Genomic DNA, 16,045 nt, shown 5'->3' with positions numbered 1-16,045 from the left:
TTAAATCTTAACATCTATGTTCTTTATCAAACTAAAGTTGATACAACCAATAATAATTTGCGATGATGCAGAGTAGACATCACTTTTCTTTAAGCTTTCCCATTGTGCAGTCAGAAAGGAAAATATGTGGGGACAGCAGGAAGCAAGTAAAACAGAGGAATTGTAGGTCAGTGACATGGACATATCTGTGAAAAGGTTAAGATTTCCTGCTGTGGCCCCTTCTCCCCTTGAGGTAGAAACTATTCTATTGATAATTATCCAACAAAGATTAAATACAAGATGCAGGAAAGGTGTTGGAGGTGGGGCAGCATACACATTATTTATCCACACTCTTTCCAACCTTACAGCATCCTCCTGGTCCTATGCATCTTGCCCTCTTTGTTACACAGACATCCAGGTTAAATGGAGGGTGTGTTACCTCACCAATGATGTGTTGATTAGTTCATTTTGCTGGGAAGGGGGAGATGCAGGTTCAGACCCGCATCCACCCACCCCCAAGGTAAATGTGGCTTGGTACTCAAATGCCTTGTTACCAGTTCTGCACCAGCTGTAGCTTCCATGCGGTGGCTGATCTTAGATTAGGGTAAGACAGTAGTTCTTGTGATAGAGAGCCTTTTACAACTTTAAGTTATTCTAATTGCTGTTTGACCCGCAGGTATAACCTTCAATATTCTGAAAGGTTCTCTCCTCCCACTGATGCTATTCATTGCATTTATGAATCATCTCAAAAAGATCCTTTGTAAAACAGCGGAATGGGTGAGTAAAATTTTCATGAAAAAAATAACTTCAAATGCCCTCTGTGCCTGTTGGCAAAGAACTACTACATTAGCAGTCAAAAAGGGATCAGTGGTCAGCCTTAAATAGTACAAATAATTGTGCTTTATTCAACGTGCCTTCTGCCCTAACATTTAATCAAAATTGGAGTTTAATGCCATGGGTGCAGTTGTGACCGGCAGGTAGATTTGCTTGTTTATAAGGAATGTGAAGATCCTCACCTACTCCCACTGGAACACTTCAGGGATGAGAAAATAGTGGGGAAATAATCAAGAAGTAGTTAGGATAATGGTTATTTTACGTAAGGGATCTTCCTCTCCCTGCCACTTCGAAAACTTACCTTTCAACATGACCCCTCCCCTGTACATTAATTTCTGTATCTATTCTAGCACCTTAACCTTAACATGCTATATTGCATGACTCGGTATTTCACAAATAGGCCAAATTTACATTCAGAAACAGGGAGTACCCTACTTTTCCCAAGGGGTTTGATTTGGTATGTTTGATCTGAAAGCACCTGTCATACTTTTGGCATTTTGCTTGGAGCCTCATTCAATAACAGGCACTGTTTTCTTTTAAATCATGATGATCATTCCTTTCCCCATAATACAGTTCTGCAGTGGTTAGAGATTAACCCAGGATAGTTTCATAGTTTCATAGTTAGTAGGGTCAGAAGGGACCTGAGCAGATCATCAAGTCCGACCCCTGCCACAGGTAGGAAAGAATGCTGGGATTAGATGACCCTGGCAAGGTGTCTATCCAGCCTCCTCCTAAAGACCCCCAGGGTAGGAGCCAGCACCACTTCTCTTGGAAGTTGGTTCCAGAACCTAGCCACCCTGACTGTGAAGTAATGCCTCCTGATATCCAGCCTGAATCTACTCTCTGTCAGCTTATGGCTGTTGTTCCTGGTTACTCCCGGTAGTGCTTGGGGGAACAGGGGCTCTCACATTGCCTTCTGGTCTCCCTTGGCCAGTTGATAGATGGCCACCAGATCCCCTCTCAGCCTCTTCTTGTGGAAGCTGAACAGGTTCAGATCCCGTAGCCTGTCCTCATAGGACCTGGCCTGCTGCCCCCTGATCATGCGAGTGGCCCTCCTCTGGATCCTCTCCATGTTTTCCACATCCCTCCTGAAGTGCGGCACCCAGAATTGGATGCAGTACTCCAACTGGGGCATGACCAAGGTCGTATAGAGGGGGAGGATCACCTCCTTGGACCTGCTCATGATGCATCTGTAGATGCAGGACAAGGTGTGGTTAGCCTTCTTGACTGCATCCCCACATTGGTGGCCCATGTTCATCTTTGAGTCAATAATGACTCCAAGATTTTTTTCTGGCTCTGTGTTGGCAAGACGAGAGTTCCCCAGCCTGTAGGTGTCCTGCTGGTTCTTCCTCCCCAGGTGTATCAGCTTGCACTGGTCAGTGTTGAAACCCATCCAGTCTCATCCACCCACCTCTGTAACCTGTCCAAAGCTAATTGCAGCTTGTCCCTCCCCTGGGAAGCCTATGTAAAATTCAACCAAACCTACAGCAGTGTTCTAACCACTAGGCTCTAATTTCCTTTGGAAACTGTTCTAGAGGAGGAAAAAGGAGGAACCAGGGTATGGGAGGATCTAGGATTTTGAAAGGGGGATGCAAGTGGTGTTATATATCATTGCATAACACAAAACATATTTTTCTACAATTAGAAAGAGACTAGAAATGCTACTAATATGCTAGGGGTCTAGGTCTATATTATTTAGTTTAACATCCAAGGGAAACCTAATATAATTGAGCTGGGGCAGGGTAGGCATTGACTTTCAATTTCCAGGGTAGGGCATGCACCTAGTGTCAGGGAGTATAGCTGTTATGCTCCCCACCCCCAGTCTAGTCTAGAAGTTTCCCTTGCACTTCAATGTGTGTATCACACAGACATTCAAGCATGATCCCTAAAATGCCCCCCACTACCTTTTACATAGTGCCCTGCCAACTCACATGCTTCCTAGCTCCACTCTGTCTCCTGTTATCTACCAATTTATCTATGCTCAGCCCTAACCCATCATCCCCCCCTTGCTCCACTAAGTCCTACTCTGCCCCATCACTGCCTCCATGAACTAACTGAATAGACACTCACCTATCATGACCCAAGCCCCAGACCTCTCACCATCTCCCTCATACCCCACTGAGCCTTCACATTCCCTTTAGAGCACCCAAACCTTATTTTAGTCCTTTATGCCCTGAGCAACTCCCACTACCCTGAAGCCCTTTTGCTCCCAACGTCCTTCAGCCCCAAACTCCATCTTTCCCTCATCCCCCCACCACTATAATGCCATTCCATATCTCCCCATGGCCTTCCTCCCCAAAAAGAGTTTTTGGTGCCCATGACTTGATATCTAGCCCCTGATGCCTGCCTTATAGCCTCCAATTCCAGATGGTGCTAAGGCTATAACTGCTACTAGCATGCCCATAACTGGCTTCTGCAGCCTTCCACCCTTAGCTTACATTTGGACCAGGGGAGGACTCCCTCCATCTGCTTAAAGCACCCCTACCCAGAGCAGTCAACTTCTCTGGATCCACTCATGTTCACCTTCAGGCCATCCTGCTGGTTCAGTTTCCCATAACTCCTACTTTATGCTACAATTAATAATACAGGAAAGGGTCACAGCAGTGACTTAGCAACTCTCTCCTACATTTGACTGCTGTTCAGTCAAGAAGCTGAACCTACCTTTAACCCTGCTCCTTTCTTTCCTGTTGCTGATTTATTGTAGGTTCAAATCCCCTAGCATCAAAGGCACCCAATTCAGGTTGCTAGGCACTGGGTGGTTTTGTTCCAGGTACTGGCTCACTTTGCTGGACATGCTGAGGGGATGATTAGATATACATTACCAAAATAGATAACAGGATAATTATTGAAGAAAGGGGAGCTTGATTAGTAGAGAGGAAGGGTTGTTAACATATAAAGAGTGAAGTGATTGACAGGAATCAGGTAGTTAATAATTAGCTTCATCTCTGCCTGAACAGGAATGCAGAAATCTGATAGTTTGGTTGGTTTTTTTTTTTTTCATTTTGTTTTGTTGTACTCTGAACTTTGAGTAGAGCAGAAATTGAAGGGGCAGGTGGGGGAGAAGGGGACACTGCATCACCAACCTTCCCCCAACCCTGGGCTCTATCCCTGAATGGGGGATGAAAATATGGACACTTTCCAGTCCTTGCTCCTTTTTAGACAAATATGTGTTCCTTTTTAGACAAAATTATTAAAGTTTGATTTTGGGGGTCATAGAATGCATTTATAATCTGGTGGTTAGCACACCCTGAAAGTAGTGGGAGGCCTAGATTGAAATCCTCCTTTGCCTCAAGAGTGATTTATGCATTTTATCCTATTACCATTTCATGTAAAATTGTGAATGTTAAGTGGAATCAGGTACCTACTTGCAGCCTTGAGAAAAACTTTTGACAAGAAATAAAAATAATCCTGTAAGTATAGACAGGAATCCAGCATTCAACTCTCCCATTCGACTGTATAATCAGACACTCTGTTCATAGGATCATAGGAAAGTATAGCTGGAAGGTACCTCAAAAAGTCATCCAGTCCAGCCCCCCTGCTCAAGGCAAGATCATTTGTGACTAGACTGTCCCAGCCAAGTGTCTGTCTAACCTGCTCTTGAAAACTTCCAAGGATGGAGATCCCATTCCACAATTTATTTAGGTGGCATCCTCAGCATCAGTAAGTTCTTGACCTCCTCAGAGTTTAAATTTTCTTGCTGCAGCTTGATGCCATTTCTCCTAGTCCTGTCCCCTACAGTCACAGAGAAAAGCCCATTTCAATCCTCTCTGTAATACCTCTTCAGGTATTTGAAGACTGTTATCAACCCCACCTCCCCGCTTCTCTTTTCCAAACTAAATAACACTAGTTTTTTTCAGCCTTTCTCCATAATTTTTGCCTCCTAGGTTCCTCTTCCTCTTTGTTGCTCTTTGCTGGATTCTGTCCAAACTGTCCACATCCTTCATGGAATGTGTGGCCCAAAACTAGACATAGTACTCAGTACTGGTGAGGCCTCACCAGTGCTAAGTAAAGCAGAGAAATCACATCCTTTGATTGGTAAATGACACTCTTGCTAATGGAACCCAGTATGCTGCTAGTTGTTTTTTCAACAACAGTACACCATTGACTACATTGGTATACATTCTTGACAAGCTGCCACAGGTGGGGTGGTAAATAGTGACACCCAGGCAATGTGTTGCCTGTTAGAGAACTCCCCACAGCATAGGAATTGAAAAATATGAGTTAGCCAGTCTTCAGAATAAGAAGGTCCTAGAATGCTCCAATCATTAGGCTTATACTTAAGTTGGAAACTACCTTTTCCTCAGGCTGTATTTATGACAGTGGCTATGGTTGGTTCATTTTGTACAGAGGTCATGACTGTGCATATATCAACAAGTGCTAAGTGAAACACTGTGGATTTAGGTGGGTTTTAGGTGCTGAATCATCTCCTACCTGTACTGGAACAGAGCTTAGGTAAGATTTAAGCATCAAACTCCTCAGATTTGGATGCTTCTAGACATGCATGGAAACTTAAATTTAGGTATCTAGGGACCATTAAAAAAATTAAAGTGACTGAATGAATTTAGTCCCATAAAGATTTTAATGCCGTAGAAGTATTCTGGATTACTTCTTGTGATTTAGATTACTAAATTTCCTAAGACCTATTAGGATGCCAATCTGGATCTGGCCCCTTGCCCATAGGGTTAGGTTTTTTCAACTGGTAGCTACTTTTATTTCACTCTTTAGCTGCTCCCTTCTTTTAGTGGTTCCACAGTAAGAACCATAATATTTTTTCAGGTATCTGAAACAATATTCCTACAGAATAAGGACCACTACTATAAAAATATTAAAATAAAGACATTAGGGAGTTCACAAAAGCAGGTACTATATTGATGCTTACATTCAATTACTGTGCTGTAAAGCATTCATTCCTCTAGAAGACCCTATAATTTTAAAACATAATACAAAACCACAGCAGGTGTCACAGTGATGGGCTGTGCCTACTGCATCTCACTCATATTACAGAGAGTATTAGACAAGCAAGTCTCTGTGTGTATTCTGTAACAAAAGTCAACAGTCCCTCTATCATCACTTCAAACCACTTACTGAGATCTCATTGCTGAGACCAAGACACTCATTAGTAGGGACTAAATCCTTCATTACAGTTTGTCATTTTTTTTTAAAGTAATAAACTAGCCTAAACAGAATACATAAACTAAACTTCCAACATTAAGGGTTTTTTTTAATTTCAAATAATATCACTCACATGCACACACATACCACACATACCTGCTATATGAAGAAGCTTGGTTATTTGATTTTTGCAAATCTGTCTGTTTCATACTGAACAAAAAAGTATATTTCTTCTCATCTCTTAGCAGGTATTTAATAATGGATGCTGTTTTACTGTCTAGTTTGTTTGTTTTTTTGCTAATATACTAAGTCACATTTAGTAGTCTATTGTGAAATATTAGCAAAAACAATTAAACCTAAACCACAGTTGACAAAATGAATGATGAAAAATGCATTTTGTGATGTCTTTCTGTTTTATTTAATATCTGAGTGAATGTACTTACTAACTTCTAAATTAGGCCCAGCATAAAATTAAGACCCCACATAACTTCTTGGATTGAGGATTTAAGTAATTCACAAAGGACACACCTACACGTGTGATTAGAGTGGCTGAATAAAGTCCAGTGCAGTTCATACTAGAGTTTGTTGTTCCTGGGAACAGCATTTATGTGGGCATGAGACCACAGCACATTGAGCCAGGATGGTGCAGCCCCCACTAGCAGAGAACCCAGAGGTCAGCCTGCCAGCTCACAGCTGCTCTGCCCCAGCTAATGTGCTGCAGAGGGGCTGGTTGGCGCAAAAGGGTGCGACAGTGTGGGGTTAGTCAGCAGGCAGCCCCTGCACTCTAGCACCCTCATGCCTCAACCAGCCCCAGACACCATCTACATGTACATTGTGGTAGAGTAGATAACTTCACTGTAGGAGAGTACTTGTGTCATGAAGTACTATCCTATGGCTGAGTTTATTCGTTTACTCTAGCCTAATAGCACTGGATGTGAAGATGGTGATGCTTTATTGTGGAGCTAATTAGTCAACTTGCAGTAAAGCGTATATGTAGATGCCCCCCAAAGAGTGTCATAATCACAGTTTGAAATTAGTAAGGCTCTTCCCTACATGAGGATATGTATAAAGGAAGAAACTGTTCAAAGAACATGAAAGTTTCATGCATGTATTATAAAATAGTCTTTGACTGATAATGGTACTATGTCTCTAGTAAATAATACCAAAACTGTAACTAGCTATTGACCAGTGGGCCATGGTATGGGCTCACTGCATACTGTGGCTACTACTGCTACTGCAGATTTGGCAGCATGGGCTTGAACTTCTGTGGCTGTGTGGCAGGGTCTCTGAACACTGGTGGCAGCAGCCCCTGTAGGACAGGCTCCTGAGGGTACACCATTCTGGCATCTTTTCCAAATGCGCACTTCTCAGAGAAACCTAAGTGTGCTTGTCCCTAGTTATGCTTTTGAATAATGCATTCATAATGCCATACAAGATAGACATATAGACTGTTGGACTGTGAGATATGTTGATTGTTCCTGATTTGCTATCACCTCCAACATCAGCAATCTTCAACAAACAGTTTCATGTCAGATGTGAATTTTTTTCCTAAAATTAGGTCTAATGTGGGGATGAAGGCAGGGCAGCACTGACGCCTCATCAAAATTAATATCTGATATAGGACATCCATTGGGTGGGAAATGATGCACTGTACTATGGGAAGATTTATTCTTTTCCATGGGACTTAAAGGGCTGAAGATGCCAGTCCAAAACTGCAAAAAAATTATAAACAGAAATTATATTTCAAATAAATGTATAGCTATATAAAATGCACCCTTTATCATTTTCTTTTCCCTCTGATTCTGATACAGTTGGAGAGTGGTAGCCAGATTTTAGAGACTCAGAGATTTGAAAAATAGGATCGATAAAATTGTTAAAACTCCTTAAATCATTTCTAAAATTTTTGTTCTGTAAAATGTGCACCATGTACTGAATACATGATGATGTGATATGGTACAAAGGATTTATTGGTATGCATTCAGGATGACCTACATAATTTCTTCATGATTTCACTATGCATATGAGTAATGCCATTCTTCCCAAAACTCAGGGTGATAAAACTTTTATAGTATGCTACTCTTCTACAACTCCATTAGTAAGATGTATGGTCTTGATTCTGGGCTCCCTGTATAAAGTGAGCACTGCAGCTATAGTTCCACAGATACTGATTAGTAGGTTGCATATCACATATGCACAAATGCAGATAGGACCTCCTTTACTTAATAGAGCCAAAGATGTGGATCTTGAAACCATAGTCCTATTTTCCTATATGTCCCATTGTCTTGTCTTGGTGGCAGCATCTGACAAGAGTATTGTATAAATGTAAAGTGTTTCTTGTCATGAAATATGGAGAAGATACTGAAGAAATATGGAGAGTACTACAAGTGTCAAAGGCAGAACCCAATTTCACCAAGTAGACATAGGTGCCACTTATCTGCCATTTACCCAGCTAGCTATATAAATGTAATTTTACTTCTTCCCCTCCCCCACAAAAAAACCTGAATCATGGTTACCCAGCTAAGTGTATACCTGGCTACACCTTTGCTGTATAACTTGGATTTGTGGCCACTGAGTATGCTCCATAAAAATCTACCTCCTCTTTGGAGAAACTCACTGTCCATTTATACCTCAGAGTGCTTCTATTCCCCTCCTCTGTGCATTTAGAGGTTGCTTGGAGCCTGTGCACACAGAAAAATGATTTTGTATAAAAAGCACAACTAGTAGCACGTAGCTGCTCACAGTTGGTGCTGCTATTGGTATACTGCTTTGCAACTCATTTGAACCTGGATTTTATATAAAAAGCCCTGAAGGCCTCATGCACCTGTAGGGCAAGTGGCAAACAGCGGCAGTATAAGGTAGGCTGTGTGCAAGACTCAGTGAAAGGAGATCCCAAGAAAGCAGAGCGCTAGGTATAGGGTAAGCATGATAGCTGTAGGAACCAGGGAGAAAGGGAGCAGATTAGGGGCCAAAGGAGGTTAGAGGGGCACAGGATCAAGTTACAGACATTTGGGTTAGGTAGTTACGGTCAGGAAGCAGAATACACCTAGCCAGAAAGCTTTTACATGCAGGTGTATAAGTGGCAAAACGTGTGTCAGTACCAAGAAAACGGCGACGATGAACTTTTGAACTAAAACACCTAAAGTGTGTTTTAGTTCAAAAGTGCTGCTATTGGTATACTGCCATTTTCTGCACGCTAACATGTGTTTTGCAGCTCACATAACTGCATGCACTGCAGCACAGCATGGATCAGCTCTCATGAGAAGCAGCCTCGATTATACTGGAGATACAGATTCAATTAATCAAGTCTGCTCCGTTCCAGCACAAAAATGCATGTGTATAAATGCCCATATATCTTAATTATCAGCAATCACTAAATGTCTTTATGTGACATCGTTCACATCCAGTTTTTACCAAACCTTCACACCAGATAGGGGAGCCAGTTAAATAGAACACTAAGTTCTATTTTGGTATCTTAGACCCAACTTATCCATTGTTTTTCTATCCTTTCTTATTTTAATGTATCTGGAAAAGAGTACTTTTAACTTCCCCAGCACTTCTACTTAGGCCATACACCTTTCTGGTCACTGGGAGAACTTTTCCATGTGCTCCAGGGGTGGGGGAGATGGTGCTTTAATTAGAGCAGCTCTAAGATCCACTCTGATTAAAATGATTCCATGTCTCCTGTATCAGTATTTCCACACTTGAAAGTGGCAGCAGGGGTGCTTGAACTAAAGCTCATTCAACGAGCTTTAGTTCAAGCACAGGGACATTGATAAATGAACACAGGAGGCTGTTAGAGCATGGCAATTGCCATACTCCAACAGATTCGATTAACTGGAATTCCAGTGCATTGGAGTAGCCTTGGCACTGATGAATAGACACCCAAGGTCTGTGACTCAAGCTGTTACTGATGCTGACTTTAGTTCATGCTGCCAATTAGCCTGCATGTGATTTCTATATGCACTGGCCAATGGGTGCACCAATTCATACTCCATTAAGGTCTATGATATGCACTGCTAGACATCAGACCAGCCATGTGGAGGTTTTTTGTCCCAAACTTCTGTTCTGTTATGGGTATATGCTGTTTCTGTGCCAAACTTTTATTCTTCTATGGGTATAGGCCAGTTTCTGATCACTTATATGGGTAAAAGTGCAATATCTGTACCTGGTCTAGGAGATGTCTGGGCTAAAATAGGACTCCCCTCTTCTGGAGATATTCAAGCAAACCCTAGTTCCTGTAATGGGGGCATCTATATATCCAATAAGGGGAACAGAATATTAGATACTAGTTTGTGAATATTAGGCAGGTGAATATTAATTGCATGCTATACTTACCATAATACTTGAAACATTACAAGAACATTACAGATTGGGAATCAATTCACAATTGTCCTAGTTTAGAGGTGTTCATATGTACACTTCCAAGGGTTCATTCACTTCTACATCCTCTACTGATTCTTCCTTCTTTGTGAGCAGTAGGTCAAGAATAGCATGGTCCTCAGTTGATCTCTTCAACACTTGCACTAGGAAGTTGGATCCAACACTCTTCAAAAACTACCTGGATTGCCTGTGCACTGCTGTTTTGCCCTCCCAGCAGATGTCAAAGTGATTGAAGTCCCCTATGAGAACCAGTCTACAACTAGTTTAAAACCAGCTTAGAACCAGAGAAGTTTTTAACCACTGATATAATGAGGTAAGATAATTATTGTATAATACAGACCTTAAAAGCAGCTATAGCATAAAAGTGTAGAGAGAGCACAGGGGAGGGGGTAGTGGGCACAGGCATTTTCCCCCAAAAGATGTATTCAAAATTTGCTCTAGAAACTGTTTGTGACTACCTGCATGTTCAGTCAGCTGAGATCAGTTTGGGCAGGAATCCTGTTTCACCCAGTAGATCAGGGGCAGGGAAAGTCCAGTCTGTTGGCCAGATCCAGCTGGCAGGGTACGCTATTTCCCAGCAGCACCTGCCCACGTGGCTAAAGCCAGTTTCCATGGAGACCCCAATAGTAGCTGTACTGTGATAGTGTGGGACTGGTGTTTCCATGAAGACCAGACCCAGCAGCACTGGCAGGCAGAAATGGTGCCAGCCTCTTCCTGGTGGGAGAGCTGAGCGGGGACTGTGCTGTGGGCAGGAGTGGGGTAGGCTCAGCTGCTGCCATTTCTGTGGGGAGGGCAATGGTGGTTCCAGCAGTACTGCTAGGAGGGGTGGCTATGGGGGGCTATGGGAATTGTGGGGTAGCTATAGGTCCCCCAAGCTCCCTCTGGCACCATCTCTGCTGGCAGGACCCATGGCAGGGCAGAGAGTTGTTCTGGAACTGGGCTTATATCCTGCAGGAGTAATAGCATGGTCCAGAGCCAGGACAGGGCCATTATCTGCAGCCTGCATGCCCTGGGCAGGGATGTGCAGGCAGCAGATCATGGCTCTGTCCTAGCTCCTTGCAGCGGTGACAACATAGTCTGTAGCCACTGATTCACTGTCATAGATGGACACCAATGTTTCCATGAACAGTACTCCAGGCATCCTACACTGCTCTTTTCCTCATCCCTCCCCCAACCCTTACATGACAACTAGTTATTCTGGTATGTACTCTACTGTCCCAACCTATGTTGCTTACACTTGACCTAATCTGTATCATCCCAGGCTGATTTGGGCTGTGGGAAGAGGCATGAGTCCAGGTGGTTAAAGAGGTCACCCCAGTTTCCAGCTTCCTGGGGTGCTCTGTGCTTTTGTGACTGTCCCACATCACTGAAGTTTTTAAGCAACATGTTCCCCCAAGCCACCTATCAGTTTCATTCAGTTGGTGGCCCCTGACCAAGCTTTGGGGCATTTCAGGCTTATTTGGCATCTGAGGGTGATTAAGTGAGTTCCTTTGGCACTTTCCTCCAAGCTGCTTTCAGTTCTATTCCATTTATGGCAACTGACTGTGGTTTAGGATATCCCAGGCTGATTTTGGGGAGGAAGAGGAGTGTCCAGGTGAATAGAGGAAGTACCCCTGATTCTGCATTGCTCAGGTACTACTCAAGGTCTCTGCAACTTTTGAGCAATACTTTCTTACAAGCCCCTGGACAATTCCATTCTGTTCCTCAAAACTGATGTGGAAACTTCAGGCATCCCCAAAGAACATCCCACATCCAGAAGCAGGTGTACCCCTTCTACTCACCTGAACATTCCTCCTTCCACCATAATCAGCATGAGATGTCCTAAAGCATGGCCAGATGCCACTAAATGAATGAAAATGAAATGCCTCTTGTGGAAAACTTTTTCTAGAAGTGGTAGAGACCTTAGGCAGCCCCTAGAATACCCAGCTCCCTGGAAAGTCAGAAGCAGGGGTCCAGATATCTTCCCTTGCCCCTGAACATCCCTAGGGAAAATCTTCCTAAGGCCTGAGCAAGAGACCTTGGCCTCCCACAGCACTCAGTCCTCCCCTCCCCTCAGGAAAGAAGCAGCAGGGGATTGCTGTCCCCACCCCCAACCATTCCTTCACCCCAAGTCAGCCTAGGATGCAATGGACTCATTTTATTTCACTTTGTGTACATTATCAGAAATTGAAGTAAAGTTGAAGACTGGCTTGAGGGAAAATGCTTTTTTAAAGCAGCAGGACCCTAAGGTGTTAATCTACCCTGCCTTCTTTTGGTAAAGAGAGAAATCAAAGGAGGGAGAAAGATTGGAAGAAAATTAAGAGAGAGAGGAACACCTCTGCAGCATGCAGATTCAGGGAACTGACCATATATCTACTCATGCATCACTCTCATGGCTTGTGACATTTGTATGAAATTACAGCCCTTTATGTCACATCTGATTGTTGTATATGGTATATAAAATAGTCATCCTGTTAGTTTAAAGTGCAAAGTTGAAATCTCCTACTGCACATCAGTATATATGAATGTGATAAATGCATGGGCATGCAGGTTTAAAATTCTTTCAAAAGAATGTCTAAAAAGCAGAATAAGCCTAGCTAAACATGAGAGCTACTATTTGTCTCTATTTTTCCCCTCTTCGTCTGTCTGTGTATGTGTACACATTAATTCATTCCATAGGTCTCCATTTTGTTCCTAGCAGTATGTAGTCATAGGTGTCTATTTATGTGCTCCAACATATTCTAATTAGAATGTGTAAGAGCAGACTCAATTAGTCAAGACTAATTACAATGTTCCAGTATTCCTAACCATCATTAATATTCAGTGTCCTAGGTTTCAAAATGGTGACGAGGGTGCTTTAACTAAAACTCATCAAACAAGCTTTACTTAAGGTGCCCCTACTGCCACTTTGAAATGGAGGATGCTGAATACACATGACACTAATGATAACACCATAAAGTGGCTGTCTGGGAGCCACTCTAATTAAAATGCTTCATCGGCCCACTGTGGAGCATGTGTATAGACACCCAAAGTATATGTGCAAAAAATCCCTTTCTCCCTTGTGTTGAACCATGCCATGATGCTTAAAACAATTAACTTTATAAAGAGAAATCGTTTTATTGTAGGTTAAAGAAAAAATGTTTAAACTATAATTCCTGGACTAGTAATGTCTATCCAGAGACAAATACTTTGATTTTCATAGTACTTTAAATGTATAACTAAAAGAATAGAAATTAAGCTTGTGTACAGACAGAATTGTAAAGCCAGATTCTATTTTGCTGTGCCACAACAACAAAAACAAAGTAATTGAGACCATTTACCACTGCCATTGTCAATGTTCAAGACTTAACTGATAAGGACAGCAAACAGTGCTTGTTAAACAATGGGTGTTAAGACATGACTTGATGAGTATCAGGATGAAATGACTTGGAGTTTTTCACATAGATGTACATACCTGTCTTCATGGCCAATCACGTACAACAACATATCTAACCAAAGTGTAGACTGAAATGTAATTAATGACTATATACGTGTGACTGAACCCAGACAAGTTGAGGAATCCAGGAATCAACAAGCGCTCAGATATTTTAGGGTTCCTGTCTCCTGGCTGTGTCTATCTTTGTATTGCCATTGCCTAATCTGAATGCTAGCTAACCTCTAGTCTAGCTTGCAATAAAGTCATTTTCTTGTGACAGATGAAAACTATAACTCTAACAAAAAGGCAAGGATTTCTTAGGACAATAACTTTCATTGGACCAACTGTACAATTTGGGTAGAGTTAGACAAGTTTTGAGTACAATACATTCCTTCATTAGGTCTGAGCAATAAGAGTCAACACACCACGGAAAAGGAGGAGAGAAATTCCCAGGTGTAACAGACAAACAATTAGCAGAGGAAAAGAAGCTGATTACTGGGAGATCAAAGCCTATGAAAAAAGAGAAGCATCTTTCTCATCGTTCATGTGTGAGCAGAGTTCAGGGAACAGTTTATAATGAGTCACATAAGTGCCCAGTCCTTGCTGATTAGTGCCCTGCTACTTTGTGAATTTTTGTTCCTGAGTTCACCTTTTAATGCTGTTAGGTAGATTCCACTTGAGCACAAGAATAGTGAGATCCAGGAGAGTGATTGTTCAGTGAGAAGGGTGCTCATATATTATGTATGTATTTCTTTGTCCTTTATATAATATTTTTTAGAGAGCATATTTTGTTGTGTAGTGGGTATTCAGGTTCATTCACATAGTTGCCAGGAGGGCATTTATTGAATTGTATCAGATATATCGTATTTTGGGATAGGCAGATGTAGGAACCATGGATCCTAATGATTTCATTATAGAAGGTATCTAACCAAGTGAGCCCACTTTGTCCCAATTTGTTTACAGAGGACTTGTGTAGTTTAGGTAAATTTACGGTCTAAGTGTGATGCAGAAATACGCATTCTAAATACTATAAATTGCTATTTTTAGAGCAATTGCTTGGTCCTGGAACCCAAAAGAGATGAAGCAATAGATACACGTGGGTGAAAGCCCACTGCGCCCCCACTCCCCCGAAGCCTCCCAGACACCCCCTCAGCAGCCACAGAGCCCCCTGACGACCCCCAGCACAGCCAGAGGCAAGCGGGGCTCATAGTGAGAAGAGGTTAACCTCTCTCTGAGTGGAAGGAGGTGACTGCGTAGAGCCAGGCCGGGTCAACCCCCCACCCAGGCCCCTACTTGGCCCAGCCCCCCAGGGAGCCATGCAACCGGAGCCGCACAAACAGGCTGCACAAACAGGCTCACTTGTCTCCTGGCACATGAGTTAGAGTGGAGTTTGTGCAGGAGGGGATGCAGAAGGGCCCGAGGCCCTGCCTGCAAACTCCCCAGGGTAGACAGTCCCAGCCATAGCCAGCCTGCCAGAGGCATGACATGGAAGGGCATGTGCTGCATCCTGAAGATACCCTCGGGCTCTGCGCCCTCCCCCCACCTGGGCACCTCAGAGACCGCCACCCAGACGGAGCCCATGGTTCTGGGCTCCATGCAGATGGAGCCCCTGGATCTTGTCTGCGGGGACTGCCTGTCCCTTTTTCAGGCTCTGGGGCCTGGGAGCATGGCCACCTCCCCATGTGGCGTCTGCTTCCTTTTGAGGTCTCCGGCATGCCAGATGGAGGAGTTCCAGACCACAGTCCAGAGACAGCATGCCATCAGGGACTGTGAGCAGGAGATTGACTCCGACTGCACTTCTCCCCTGACATCTCATGGGAGGATCACTCAGCAAAATCCAAGCGGTCGCAAAGCTTCCTCTCGTGTGTGGATGACCTCTACATGACTCAAGAAGTCTATGGGCCAACAAGAGGCAAAGCTCTGGTCGACCTGGTACTGGCTACAGGGGTTGACCTAATCAGTGACCAAGTGATTGATGGGAAGCTGGGTGACAGCAACCATGAGCTTATCACCTTCACCATCCGCTGTAAAGCTGGTAAGTCAGTCAGCAACACGAAAGTCCTTGACTTCAGAAAAGCCAACTTTGACAAGCTCAGGAGGCTTGTCAGTCAGGCCCTAAGGGAGCATGACCCCAGGGAGAAGGGAGTTCAAGAAGGGTGGTTGCTCCTCAAGGGAGCAATCCTCAATGCACAAGCTAAGTCTATTCCATCTTGAAGGAAAGGCAGCAAGAGGGCACAGCAGCACCCCTGGCTCTCCAGGGATCTAGCAGACCTCCTAAGTCTAAAAAGAAAAGCCTACAAAGGATGGAGGATGGGATTCATCTCCAAGAAAGATTATTCTGCACAA

This window comes from Crocodylus porosus, unplaced genomic scaffold, assembly GCF_001723895.1.
Source record: "Crocodylus porosus isolate Cpor-Errol unplaced genomic scaffold, CroPor_comp1, whole genome shotgun sequence".
NCBI lineage: Eukaryota > Metazoa > Chordata > Crocodylia > Crocodylidae > Crocodylus > Crocodylus porosus.
This window is presented reverse-complemented; position numbering follows the sequence as displayed.